The sequence below is a fragment of the Pseudophryne corroboree genome, chromosome 6 (assembly GCF_028390025.1).
Source record: "Pseudophryne corroboree isolate aPseCor3 chromosome 6, aPseCor3.hap2, whole genome shotgun sequence".
Lineage (NCBI taxonomy): Eukaryota > Metazoa > Chordata > Amphibia > Anura > Myobatrachidae > Pseudophryne > Pseudophryne corroboree.
The window spans coordinates 775,079,432-775,093,347 of record NC_086449.1 but is presented as its reverse complement, the minus strand read 5'-3'; the positions used below and the strand labels follow the sequence as shown (position 1 = coordinate 775,093,347).

The 13,916-nt window shown below is 48.2% G+C and overlaps 1 protein-coding gene across 2 annotated transcripts in view; it reads left to right on the top strand.

The window, feature by feature from the left end:
* The first annotated feature begins 8,723 nt into the window (after positions 1-8,723).
* Positions 8,724-13,916, top strand: part of VDAC1 (voltage dependent anion channel 1) — a 45,874-nt gene continuing 40,681 nt past the window's right edge. Inside the window, exon 1 of one of the 2 annotated variants that reach the window (XM_063928700.1) lies at positions 8,724-8,829. The gene's annotated coding sequence lies outside the window, so the exon portion shown is untranslated. The remainder of the gene's footprint in view (positions 8,830-13,916) is intronic. The other variant, XM_063928701.1, reaches the window with a different exon arrangement.

The window sequence follows — 13,916 nt, the reverse complement described above, 5'->3', positions numbered from 1 at the left end:
CATCAGAGGAGAGCCGGACGGCGAGTGAGGAGATCGAGCGCTGCTGCAGAGGACGTCCCCGCGCCGGCCGGGAGAAGCTACGGGCAGTGAAAGGGAAGAAGCCACGTTGGAGAACCAGGTACTTTCAAATCTGCCCAGCCTTCCCCCCTCCACTCTACCAGTGAGAGATACCCTACAGGGGTACAGGGACTGCCAGCCCCATTTACCCCAGCCCTGACCGGTCGCACCTGCTTCCTCTCATAATATGCACCCTCAGCACACACCCAGCGATACCATTGCGGAGAGAGTCCTCTGAGCCACAACAGGCCTGACCACGTGAACCCATTTGGGATCAAAGCGCCACCTACCACCAATCCCCGCGACTATATTACAGGATACGGGCCGGCCCTAAGGGAACAACGTCACTCACCTGCATCCCCTTCCCATGTTGTACTTAGGGAGGTGTACCCAGCAAGACAACTGACACTGTTCGATTTGCTTCCCAGCGGAGGTAGTTGTCCGTACCCTCAAGACTTCCATTTCCGAGTATAATAGCCCTGCGTACTGTGTGCAGGATTTACCAATCCCTCCCATTGGGGAATAGACATAACTCCAGTGACATTACCGTGCAAACGCACGTTTGAACTTCTCCGGATTATATGGATTTTGGGCCAGAGACACCTTTATTAAGCCATAGTGCCACCTAGTGGCGTGTTCAGCGTACTGCCTGTGTATTCATGAAACTTGCTTTTCTAAAGACCCCTTTTTGGGATGTTAAAGTTCTGAAATGCATTTGTGTCATTATTATGCTATGTTCATATTACTTTTGTGAATGATATGTGAGCAATGGTAATGATCTTAACCGAAATGTGCTAGGTTTACTAACCGCAGATCCAGTTTCCCTAAACGGGGACTAGTCTCGTCTATAATAAATCTTTGTTACCGTGTCCCACCGTAGTGGTCCTTACACACTTTGGGGGGGGGGGGGGTTGTCCGTACTGGGGTGTCTCCGTCCCTTCTGACCAGGTCCTACGCAGGTGTTCTACGCAGATTCCGGCAGACGTCGCGACAAGCAAGAACGGGATGATCAGAGGGGCCGCAATTGGACAGGTGGGAGACTCAGGTACGCTGACATATCACACCTGGTGCGCACAGGCACCCCCTAATGTGCGCCACCCCCCACACGCCGAACCTGCTGCAGCACAATGGAGTGATCACTGCTAATTCCTGGCTGTGGTACTCCCCCCTCCGCTGCTGCAGCCACAGCCAGGGCAAGCCAAAATACAGTATGCTGAGCCATTGCTCAGTTTAACTGGGGCAGCAGCGACTTTCTACACTGGTTTGGAGGGGTTTTTGGTAAAAGTGGGCGTGGCCACGGAGTTCCGCAATTAGACCACACCCCCAACTTTCCCTTAGCCCGGCAATCTACTGTATGTGCAGCCATGCCTTCTCTTGCTGGTGCAGGTGGATCTCTGACAGCAGCCATCCCATGGAGCCCGGCTAAGAAGGAGAAGGTAAGATTTGTGTCAGTCTGTGTCAGTGTATTTGAGGGGCCCCGAGGTTCTGAACACCCCCAGGGCCGGATTAAGCCCCCAGGGGGCCCGGGGCACTCAAAACAGGGTTGCCCCTTTCCCTCATGTTGGTACCACATCCCCTGGGGGCTGTGCCTCGTCCCCCTGTGGCAGGTTGTATATATATATATATATATTTATTTTTTATAAGGCGCTAAATACATTATTAAACGTGGTGGGGGCTCATGAAATATTTCAGAGAATCATTCAATATGTATGAAGTGGGGGAACATTAAATAGGGGTGAACTTGTATAATTATTATATAAGAGCCCCCATCACATGTTTAATAATCTATTTAACACCTTATAAAATATATTTAATGATTCTCTCCCCCCAGCCGCCCCCACCCCACTTTCCTCAGTTACATACCCGCCACTGATCACCGCAGGGCTGACAGGCACCTTCAGAGTCTGTCCTGACGCCTCCCAATGTCCCGCTCCTCATTGAATTCTTAGGGGATGAGACATCACGTCATGATGTCTCATCCCCGAGTGTCAGTTGCGCAGCGCCGCTACTCACACTGGCGCTGCAGACGGAGTGGTGAGTATGCGGGCACATATTCCATTGCAGGCGGGGATGACTCTGCTTGTCTTAAGGCTCCGCTGCGGGCAGCAGCACTCCCGCTGCTGCTGGGAGTGCTGCTGATGGCGGTGGATCCTGGAGACAAGTAGAATCAAATGTGGACAGCAGCTCCGGATGGGAGGCCCCCTTAGAAAGAGGGGCCCTGGGTACTTACCCCCTGGACCCCCCCTTAATCAAGCACTGGACCCCACCCCGTTAGATCTCTGCTATAGTGTACATGATCCAGGAGGAGCCACAGCATCACAGAACTGCAGCATGACAGAAGAAGCACAAAGCAGCTGCAGACACCCTCCCCACCCATGAGGAGACTGACACAGAGACAGTGTGGTGTCAGTGTATTTTTACTATATTTCCATTCTCATGAAACCTCTCTCTCTCTCTCTCTCTTTCTCTCTCTGTCTCTCTATCTTTCCCTCCCCCTCTCTAATTCCCCCTCTCTCCCTATCTTTTCCTCCTCCCCCTCTCTCTCTTCCCCTCCCCCCCCTCTCCCCCCCCCCCCCCCCTCCCATATATCTCTCTCCTATCTCTCTCCTACTTTCTCTCCCTCACTCTCTCTATGGGGCCCATTTATCATGGATTACATATTAAATGTGAGCTGGGCAGGATCTTACCGCAAAGGATCGCATTGCAATATGCAATCCCTTCAGGTGACCACGATGCAGTAAGGCATTTCTGGAGGAAGGTTCTCAGGGAACCCAGCCTGCTCTACTTTCTCCGATCTTTACCCCATAGGATACAATGGGGTATTGCAGTCAAATATTGCAGTAGCTGCGGGGAACATTGATACATTGTGCAGCATTGCATCCCCCATAGAAACCTATGGGGGATGGGGCTGCGGGCGGAAATGGAGGGATCGCAGCAGTTATCTCCGATACCTGCTGCAATCCCTTCTTTATACATACTAGGGAAACTTAATATTTGCGGCTAATTTCTGAAAACGGGTGTTTTCAGGGGACATAGCCGCAAATATTTTTTGATAAATGGGCCCCTCTGTCTCTCTCCTTCACCGTATCCCTCTCTCCTTTTCCCTCCCCCCTCTCTTCTGGGGGGGGGGGATCTCTCTATCTCCCCCTTTCTCTCCCAGTGGTCGAGGTGCCACCTGACCTGCAGTCATTTACTTCTACCACGGTCTATTTCAGCGGGGTAAGGCTTCATGGTCATGCTGGGCGATGCCTGCTGTGCTGGGTCAGAGGCGGAGCTACAGATGTTGCCGCCGCTCATCCATCATTGCGGCATGGATGGCGTGACTAGTGTGCCTTAGTCTATGATGCACGCGTGCATATTCACGCACATGCCATAGACTTCTATGGAGCGAACGTTGGCTGCAACTATTCACAACACAGCGTTCAGTGTAGCTTGCCACGATGCATATGCCCGCTGGCTACATCTGTAGTGGCGGTGCTAGGGGCACCAGCCAAAATCTGCCTTGGGCATCAAATTGATTAGGGCTGGCTCTGGGCATAATGTTAATATGGCTCATACCGTGTGTCATAAAATGAATTTCGGCTCATACCGTGTGGCATAATGTGAATTTGGCTTATTCCGTGTGGCATAATATGAATTTCGACTCATACCGTGTGGCATAATGTGAATTTTGGCTCATACCGCGTGGCATAATGTTAATTTTGGCTCATACCGTGTGGCATAATGTGAATTTGGCTTATACCGTGTGGCATAATATGAATTTCGACTCATACCGTGTGGCATAATGTGAATTTTGGCTCATACCGCGTGGCATAATGTTAATTTTGGCTCATACCATGTGGCATAATGTGAATTTGGATCATACTGTGTGGCGTAATGTGAATTTTGGCTCATACTGTGTGGCGTAATGTGAATTTCGGCTCATATTGTGGGGTAATGTCAGTAAGGGACACTGCTGTAAGTAGCTTGTGAGCATGGGGACATGTATGACAAATGCTGGTGTACTGCAGAGGAGGAGTGTGATGGCATAGAAAGAGGCAAATGTGGTTCTGATGGCACGTGTTAATTTTAAACTGTATTTGTGTTATATTAAAAAACTCAAATGTTCAGCCCCCTACATCTCCCATACTTTTCAGAATGTCCCACTCAAATTTAGGGTGTAGGTGCTTGGGGGTGCAAGGGGTGGGGGTGCATATGCACCTAGGCCCACCACTCTCTAGTTCCGTCACTGGGTCAGGGATAGGTTGGGGAAGTGGAAGCAGCAATAGGGTGCAGTGGCAGCTAGGCCTCAGGGTTATGCCGTAGCGGACAGTCAGTACCGGCCGGTGGTCACACCATTATGTTTCATTTTATTTCTCTGGGGTGTATTATGTCTATGTTATTTGTAGGAACTAGGGAGAAATTAGATTAAGCCATGTGATATTACTGAGACAATGTAAAATAGTGCTAGACACACCCCTCCTACGGTGCACCCCCTAATAAAATAAGCTGCGCACGCCTATGAGCATGAAACACCTGGCAACGAGCAGGTAATTTAAAAGTAATTAGAAGCCTTACTGTAGGACTTAATGTGTAATGGGCATTACGGTGTGTGGCATAATGTATCAAGGACATTGCGGTGTGTGTCATAATGTGTCACAGGCTTTACGGTGTGTGGCATACTATATCACGGGCATTGTGGTATGTGGTATAATGTCTCAGGGGCATTGCAGTGTGGCATAATGTATAACGGGCATTGCGGTGTGTGGCATAGGGTATAACGGGCATTGCGGTGTGTGTCACAGGCATTACGGTGTGTGGTATACTATATCACGGGCATTGTGGTATGTGGTACAATGTCTCAGGGGCATTGCAGTGTGACATAATGTATAACGGGCATTGCGGTGTGTGGCATAGGGTATAACGGGCATTGCGGTATGTGTCACAGGCATTACGGTGTATGGTATACTATATCATGGGCATTGTGATATGTAGTATAATGTCTCAGGGTCATTGCAGTGTGCGGCATAATGTATCACGGACATTGCGGTGTGTGTCATAATGTGTCAGGCATTACGGTGTGTTGTATACTATATTACGGGCATTGTGGTATGTGGTATAATGTCTCAGGGTCATTGCGGTGTGTGTCATAATGTGTCACAGACATTGTATGTGCTATAATGTATCAGGGGCATTGCAGTGTGTAGCATAATGTATAAAGGGCATTGCGATTCCTGTCATAATGTGTCACAGGCATTACGGTGTGTGGCATAATGTGTCGGGGGCATTACGGTGTGTGCATCTTGTGTCATGTGCATTATTGTGTGTGGCATAATGTCTAAGGGCCATTGCAGTATGTGGCATAATGTATACTGGGCATTACTATAAGGTGGAAAAATGACAAATAATGTAAGGGGCATGAATCAGGATTATTTTTCTTTCCTGTGGTGGCTAACGTCTGGGCGTGCAGGTTGCAAAACTGGGGTATAAGGTAGTCTTTTCCTGCAACGCCACGCCCCTTTATGTGAAGCCACGCCCATGTCAATGAAGCCACGCCCCCTTTGTGGCGCGTGCATGTTTGTCCCTTTACTAGTGCCAATTATGGGGGATGGGGTGGCGCCAAATAATTTTTTGGCTAGGGGGAGAAAAATGTCTAGTTACGTTACTGATCCCTCCATTATCTTAGGCGACTTTAACATCCCAATTGATATACCCACAAAATCCCTTGCCTCTAAACTCCTTAACCTTACATCTTCGCTTGGTCTCTCTCAGTGGACCTCCTCCCCCCTCCAATGTGAATAGGAGCTCACTGGATCTGGTCTTCACTCACCACTGTGATATTTCTGATTTCTCCAACTCCCCATTTCCCCTCTCAGGTCAACACCTGCTCTCCTTTAACTTATCTTTCTCTGCTACTGCATCTCTAGCTCCTAAGGCCACCATCACTTAACATTAAAATTGACGCTATCGACACCACTTCCTTATCCTCCCTGCTCGACTCACTTCTCTCTCCTAAGCTGTCTCGTTCATGCCCTGAACAAGCCACATCCCTATACAATGCTTCCCTTACTTCTGCTCTTGACTATTCACCCTCACAGATCAACACCTCAGCCCTGGCACACCAAATGTACCAGATATTTGCAAAAATGCTTGCATACTGCCTAGCGACAGTGAAGGAAATCACGCTCTAAGGCAGACTTCCTCCATTTCAAACTTATGCTCTCATCCTTCAGTGCTGCCGTTTCCCTAGCTAAACAATTATCTATTAAGAACCTCATCTCCTCCCAGTCTTCGACCCCTGGCCCCTCTTTGCCACTCTCAACTCCCTCCTCTGCCCACCCCCACCTTGTTTCCCCTTCTCACTTTCTGCTATTGACTTTGCCACTTCACATCCAAAATTGACTCCATACGTCAGGACATCACATCCCACCAAACCATCAGTATCCAGCCACCTCCTTTCTCTTACCACCCATCCCCATCCTTCATACCAGCTCTGACATCTTTCTCCCATGTATCTGGTAAGGAAGTCATGGCCCTCATCCATTCCTCACCCCTCTCCACTTGACCCTATCCCCTCCCGCCTTCAACGCTACCTCTCGCTCTCTTCCTGTTCCCATTTTGGCCACCTCCTCAATCGCTCCCTCTCATCAAGCACTGTCCCCCCTGCCTTCAAGCATGCACTTGTCTCCCCTATTCTTAAAAAAACTACCCTTGATCCAAACACCCTCTCCAACTATCGACCCATCTCTCTCCTCCCTTTTGCTTCCAAACTCCTTGAGCGTATTGTCTAAACCATCTTACTGCTTTTCTTTCCTCCCACTCACTGCTTGACCCATTCCAGTCTAGCTTCCAGTCTTTCCACTCCACCTAAACTGCCCTCATAAAAGTCTGCAATGACCTCCTTTCTGCTAAATCCAAGGAGCACTACTCATTGCTTATTCTCCTTGACCTCTCTGCTGCTTTTGACACTGTTGACCACCCTCTCCTTCTGCAAATCCTTCACTCCCTTGGTCTGCATGATACTGCCCTCTCCTGGCTGTCCTCCTACCTCTCTGACCATTCCTTCTCTGACTCCTCTCATGGCTCCACCTCCCCCCCACTTCAACTACCTGTAGGTGTCCCCAAGGTTCTGTTCTTGGTCCTCTCCTTTCCTCTCTCTATAGTCCTCTTAACGTGAACTCATTATCTATTTTGACTTACAATATCATCTCTATATTGATGGTACTCAAATCTACCTTTTCTCTCCTGACCTCTCACTTGTTCTCCTCACTCGCGTATCCAACTGTCTCTCTGCTATCTCTTCCTGGATGTCCCAGCGCTTCCCACCCTCCTGCACAACCTCACCTCCCAAAATCTCATGATCTATTGATGCCACGACTTTCTCCTCTAGCCCCCAAGTGCGCTGTCTTGGAGTAATCCTTGACTCCTCCCTCTCCTTCAAACCACACATTCAGCACCTCTCATAAACCTGTCATTTTCGGCTCAAAAATATTTCCAGGATCAGACCTTTTCTCACCCTGGATGCCACTAAGACCCTTATCCACTCACTGGTCATCTCCAGACTGGACTACTGTAATCTCCTCCTATCTGGCATCCCTGACACATACCTCTCTCCACTCCAAACTATCCTCAATGCTGCTGCCCGGCTCATTTTCCTCACCAAACGTACTATTACCCATCTCACCTTTCTTACAAACCCTTCACCGGCTCCCTTCCCCTTCAGAATCCATTTCAAGCTTCTCACACTCGCTTACAAAGCCCTCACCTACTCCTCTCCCATCTACATCTCTGACCTTATCTCCCTTTACACTCCCACCCGTCCTCCTCGCTCTGCTAATGCACGCCGACTCTCCTGCCTACTGATTACCTCCTCCCACTCCTACCTCCAAGATTTTTCACCTGCTGCTCCCTTTCTCTGAAATTCTCTACCACTCCCCCTCAAACTCTCCACCTCTCTAAAAAACTTCAAGACACACTTCTTCGCCAAACCCAGCCATCTGTCATACTAAGCCCTCTGTGGCCCACGTTCACTTTCTACCCCATCTGTGTCAGCCCTGTCTGTCTGCCCCTCCCCTTTAGAATGTAAGCTTTCACGAGCAGGGCCCTCTGCCCTCTTGTGCTTTTACGTCTCTTAACCTATCTTCTTTTCAATACTCCCTCTGATGACACCAAAACCCTCAGTTTTTTGCCATCCTGATACTTATTTCAGTGTTGCCTGCTGGCGCAGCCATGTTTATATACCCTGTACTTGTCCTATATTGTATTGAATTGTGAGTCATGGTTTTTGCGTTTTTGCTTATTTGTGTATGTACTCTGTAATTGGACGTTGCGGATCCCTTGTGGTGCCATATAAATAAAGGATAATAATACTAATAACAATAATTTTTATGTGTGTGTGTATATATATATATATATATATATATATATATACACTGTTTTGTACATCTGATACATTTGCATAAATAAAAATATATAAAATAAACAAATACTTAAAAAAATAAAAAAATAAAAACATCAGAAGTAGATACTCCATTGTTTATTCCTGAATGTCGGTTTGGTTATATTACTGTACTGTTGTATCATTTCATTATCACCACTCCAGCACCCACTATGAACCACTCAGGGCTGAGCAAGCCTCTGATTCAGTATTAGCTTGCAGAGGGTGTGCTGCCGACGTCACAGCCACTCTCCCAGGCTTCCCCCCCAGCGCCCCGCCTACTCCTCTCCCTCCTCCTCCTCCTGACTGTCAGTCTGATCTAGAGCAGCAGAGACCGCAGCCTCTGGAACAGAAAGGTAAAGAAGCAGCCCTGGAATTGCTTTCTAAACTGCAAAGCCCTACCTGGTAGCAGATCAGCAGCCAGCCCTGCCCTGGCCATGCTGCAGTATCTATATTTAGAGGCCTGCTGTGCTCATCTCTTATCTGCACAGTGCAGATCTGGCAGAGATAGAGGAGGCCAGATCTGCTCTGCGACCTTTGTATATTTCATGTGCATGGCGCTGCTGGGTGTGGGGTTGTAGTTATGCAAGTGAGTGTAGTAAGGCAGATTGGGCAGCAGTATGGGCATATGTGTGCAGTCTGTAAATGATAGTCCACATTGCAGGATGAGAGATCTGCAGATAGGCCTGCAACGTATGGGAGAGAGCAAGCCATTGTCTGTATGGATTAATCCTCTGGCAGATGTATTTTGAAATATGTGTGTGTGTGTGTGTATATGTGTGTATATATATATATATATATATATATATATATATATATATATATCTTGCGTTCCATATTGCTATGTGTTAGGCTGTCTCTATATCCTGGTTGTAGGCTTCTAATTATATATGCCATTCTGTACTGTACTTGCATCTGCCTCTATGACTGTAATGATCATGAAAGTATCTATCTATCTATCTATCTATCTATCTATCTATCTATCTATCTATCTAGTATGTGACCTTTGCAGTGAAAGCCATGTGCAATACTATTCCTTCATGCATGCTTGCACATTCCTGTGTGAGTTCCGTTCACTGCAATACAGCATTTGGCCCATTCACCTTGAAAGAAGCCTTCAACACATTGCAATACTCCTGTAATGTACTATACAGGCCTCTCATTCGGTTACATCGGCTGTTTTATGGAGTATTAGGGGCAGGCCATTGCAATGCATGTTCAAGGTCATTATTGCTTAGCATTGGTTAGTCTATTAGATTTTGCCCTATGTCGTATTATTTCAACTGGCTGCACAGTTGTTAAATCTATTGAGATAGGTTAGTGAAGCACACACAGAATAATCAGGCAATGTGCAATGAAAGACGTGTGGTTCCATTCATCATCTGTATTATAAACTGGGAAGATTCCAGAACATGTATATTGTAAAGCAGCGCAAGGACGGGAGCCATTTGTTGTGTCCCTGCTATAAGGTGTCATTTGACCCTGAGTATGAAGGACGCTCCTCAGTTGGCATCAGTTCCTTAAGGCATGGGAATGACCTATAGCAGGCAGTGTGAGCCTACACATGTAGACGGGTTACAGGATAGCTCAGTTCCATCACCGTTTTATACCACATGTAAAGTGATATCCTGCAAAGTCTACAAGCAGCGTAGATTTCCTGGAATACTACGGCGGCTTACCACGTGTGTATAGGAGCATGTCTAGGCCTGAACATTATATTACGTGCCACTCTGAATATACAATACTAACAGATGGCAGCCATATTGTAAGGGAAATTATGCCAGGTTCTTCATTTTAAAATTGTAGGATCTCATTTAGGGGCTAAGGGGGACATTTACTAAGCAGTGATAAGAGCGGAGAAGTGAACCAGTGGAGAAGTTGCCCATGGCAATCAGTCAGTAACTTCTATAATTTGCATACTATAAAATGATACAGAGCTGCTGATTGGTTGATGGGGCAACTTCTCCACTGGCTCACTTCTCCGCTCTTATCACTGCTTAGTAATTGTCCCCCTTAGAGTAATGTAGGTTTTGCCACTGCCGTGTTGCAGATGGAACGCAATGAATGTTCTACAAATTGCGCAGGCATTGCGATGGCTGTTTCCGTTGTCTGCAGCCTCTGCCGTTCACACTGTGCCAGTTTAAACTGCTGCACATCTGTTTTATCTTGTCCTGTGATTTGCAACAACACTCATGTGAAAAGATGTCAGGGTAGACGCCTGCGGAATTTATGGCCCGGCCATATTGCATGCCCTCTGAAGTACGCCGTGAACTGGTTTAGTCGTGATGACCGCAATACTCATTTACAGTATTATTTATAAAGCAGAAACATATTCCATAGCGCTGTACAATAGGTAGATTTTAATTACAGGCTTTTGTCATAGTGCCCGGTTGCGCACGTATCAGTCAGTTAGGGTTGCCCCAGCATCGCAGGTTTTCCTGCGCACCTCTGTGGGTGTGAGGTAAAACTTGCAATGTAGATGGATGTGATTTTGTGTTACATAGCGGCAAATTGCAGCCATCACGTTGAATAGGGTCCTGTCCCCAGTACAAAAAAAGGATGTGGTCTGCATCCCGACAGTCGGTATGCCGACGATCAAAATACTGACAGCGGCATCGTGTCTGTCAGATTCCCCCGACACAAAGTCGGCAAATATTAGGGTTAGGCTGCGGTTTAGGTTGTGGGGGAGGTTAGGTTAGGGTTAGGCTGTGGGCGTGGGGGAGGTTAGGGTTAGGCCACGGGCGTGGGGAGGTTAGGGTTAGGCTGCGGGCGTGGGGAGGTTAGGGTTAGGCTGTGTAGGAGGGGGAGCTTAGGGTTAGGTTGGGGGAGGGGAGGTTAGGGTTTGGCTGCGAGAGGGGGAGTTAGGGTTTGGCTGCGGGAGTGGGGAGGTTAGGGTTAGGCTATGGAAGGGGAGGTTAGAGTTAGGCTGTGTAGGAGGGGAGGTTAGGGTTAGGCGGAGGGGAGGTTAGGGTTAGGCTGCGGCGGAGGGGAGGTTAGAGTTAGGCTGTGTAGGAGGGGAGGTTAGGGTTAGGCGGAGGGGAGGTTAGGGTTAGGCGGAGGGGAGGTTAGGGTTAGGCTGCGGCGGAGGGGAGGTTAGGGTTAGGCTGCGGAGGAGGGGAGGTTAGGGTTAGGCTGCGGAGGAGGGGAGGTTAGGGTTAGGCTACGAGGGAGGGGAGGTTAGGGTTAGGCTACGAGGGAGGGGAGGTTAGGGTTAGGCTACGAGGGAGGTTAGGGTTAGGCTGCAGGGGAGGTTAGGGTTAGGTTGCGGGGGAGGGGAGGTTAGACTTTGGCTACGAGGGAGGTTAGGGTTAGGTTGCGGGGGAGGGGAGGTTAGGGTTAGGTTGCGGGGGAGGGGAGGTTAGGTTAAAGGAGGGGTGAGTTCAGGGTAAGGATTACAGTATTTACCAAAATGTGTCGGGATTATGGGGGTAATTCAGACCTGATCGAAGCAGCAGTTTTGTTAGCAGTTGTGCAAAACCATGTGCACTGCAGGGAAGGTGTGTGTGTGTGTGGGGGGGGGGGGGGCAGATATAAGATGTGCAGGGAGAGTTAGATTTGGGTGGGTGTGTTCAAACTGAAATCTAAATTGCAGTGTGAAAATAAAGCAGCAAGTATTTACCCTGCACAGAAACAAAATAACCCACCCAAATCTAACTCTCTTTGCACATGTTATATCTGCCCCACCTGGAGTGCACATGGGGCCTAATTCAGATCTATTCGCTCGCTAGCGTTTTTCGCTGCGCAGCGATCTGGTAACTACTGCGCATACGTATGCACCGCAATGCGCAGGCGCGCCGTATGTTTACAAAGCGGATCGTTGTTGTGCACTGGTTCTAGCAAAGAATCCATTCGCACAGCCGTTCACAAGGAGATTGACCGGAAGAGGGCGTTTGTGAGTGGCAACTGACCATTTTCTGGGAGTGGTTGGAAAAATGCAGGTGCGTCAAAGCGTTTGCAGGGTGGTTGTCTGACGTCAATTCCGGGCTCGAACAGGCTGAAGTGATCGTAGCGGCTGAGTAATGTCAGAGCTACTCAGAAACTGCACAAGCTGTTTTTGTACAGGTCGGCTGCACACGCGTTCGCACACTTGTAAAGCTAAAATACACTACCCTATAGGCGGCGTCTATCTGTTCGCAGCGCTGTAAAAAACTGCTAGCAAGCGAACAGATCTGAATTAGGCCCAGGGTTTTGCCCAACTGCTAACAAATTTGCTGCTGTGATCAGGTCTGAATTACCCTCTCTGACAGTTGGGATGCCGCTGTCACCATCCTGACTGTCGGCATCCTGTACTGACCTCTAGTAAAAGCAGAAGGTGCAAGTAAATGTTCTGTACAAAATGAACATATATGGAGCCGGATGTACTAAGCAGAAAATGCGGTAAACCCCCTGTTTACCGCATTTTCCTGATGTACTAAGCCCCGTCCGGCTGGTCAGCGCCGCGGCGGGGTTCGCCAGCTTTAGCTGGTGATAGTTCATAGAAGCCTATGGGCTTCTCTCCGCGGCGCTGTGTGAGGGATCCGATCGGATCCCTCCCAGCATGCCCTGCGGCCGCCCCCGTCACCCCGCGCATGCGCAGACTGACTCCTGGGGCCGAATCCCGGAAGTCAGGCTGCCGCTGCGCATCGCGGAGGACAGCTCTTATCGGAAGAGCTGTCCTCCGCAATGCTGATCGCATATGTTAGTACATATGCGATCAGCAAAGTGGCGATGGGCGGCGATGTACATTAGTACATCCCGCCCATGGTGTAGAATGTAAGTGTTGATGAACGCTGAGTGAACAGATCACACATGGCGCTTTAGGATAAAACTTCAGAATATGATAGATGTATTGCAAATTAGTGTGCTAATTATGTGGGGAAATATGATAAGCTTATCTGAGTAGTAGTTTTCATCTCCCTGGCAATACTGTTGCTAGCCAGTCACAGTCCCTCCTGCGTATGCATAACCACGGCATTTTCATTGAAAAAATGTTTGGCGTATGGCGCAACTATAGCCAGCCGTGGAGAATGATAAATAGACAGCAGTCATAAATCATACACAAAAAAATAAAATTTGCGAAGAATTTAGGGCTTCTTGCCTTTGATAATTTGATCCCTAGCATTAAAGGTTAGGGTACTGATACAATCCGGGAGAGCAGTAAAAAGCTAAGTGCAGCACAGGAGAAGTTTTACAGGTGAGAATCGGAAAGTGGGATTATCGATGATAAAACTTTTGTGGCAATGTCAAATCAAATATCATCAAACTAAGGGTGAGGCAACAAAAACTCTTTTCAGTTGGTTTGAATATGATATTGCCCTGATGGTGGCCCTCGCTCAGGATACACATTTGTAGTAAATTTCTGCAGTTTTGTATCACCCGGCGGCTCATTTCCGGCGTTATTGCTGTAATATCCTGGCGAAGCTCACTGCCATTTGTCTGGCTACGTTATCAAGCAGAATTTTCG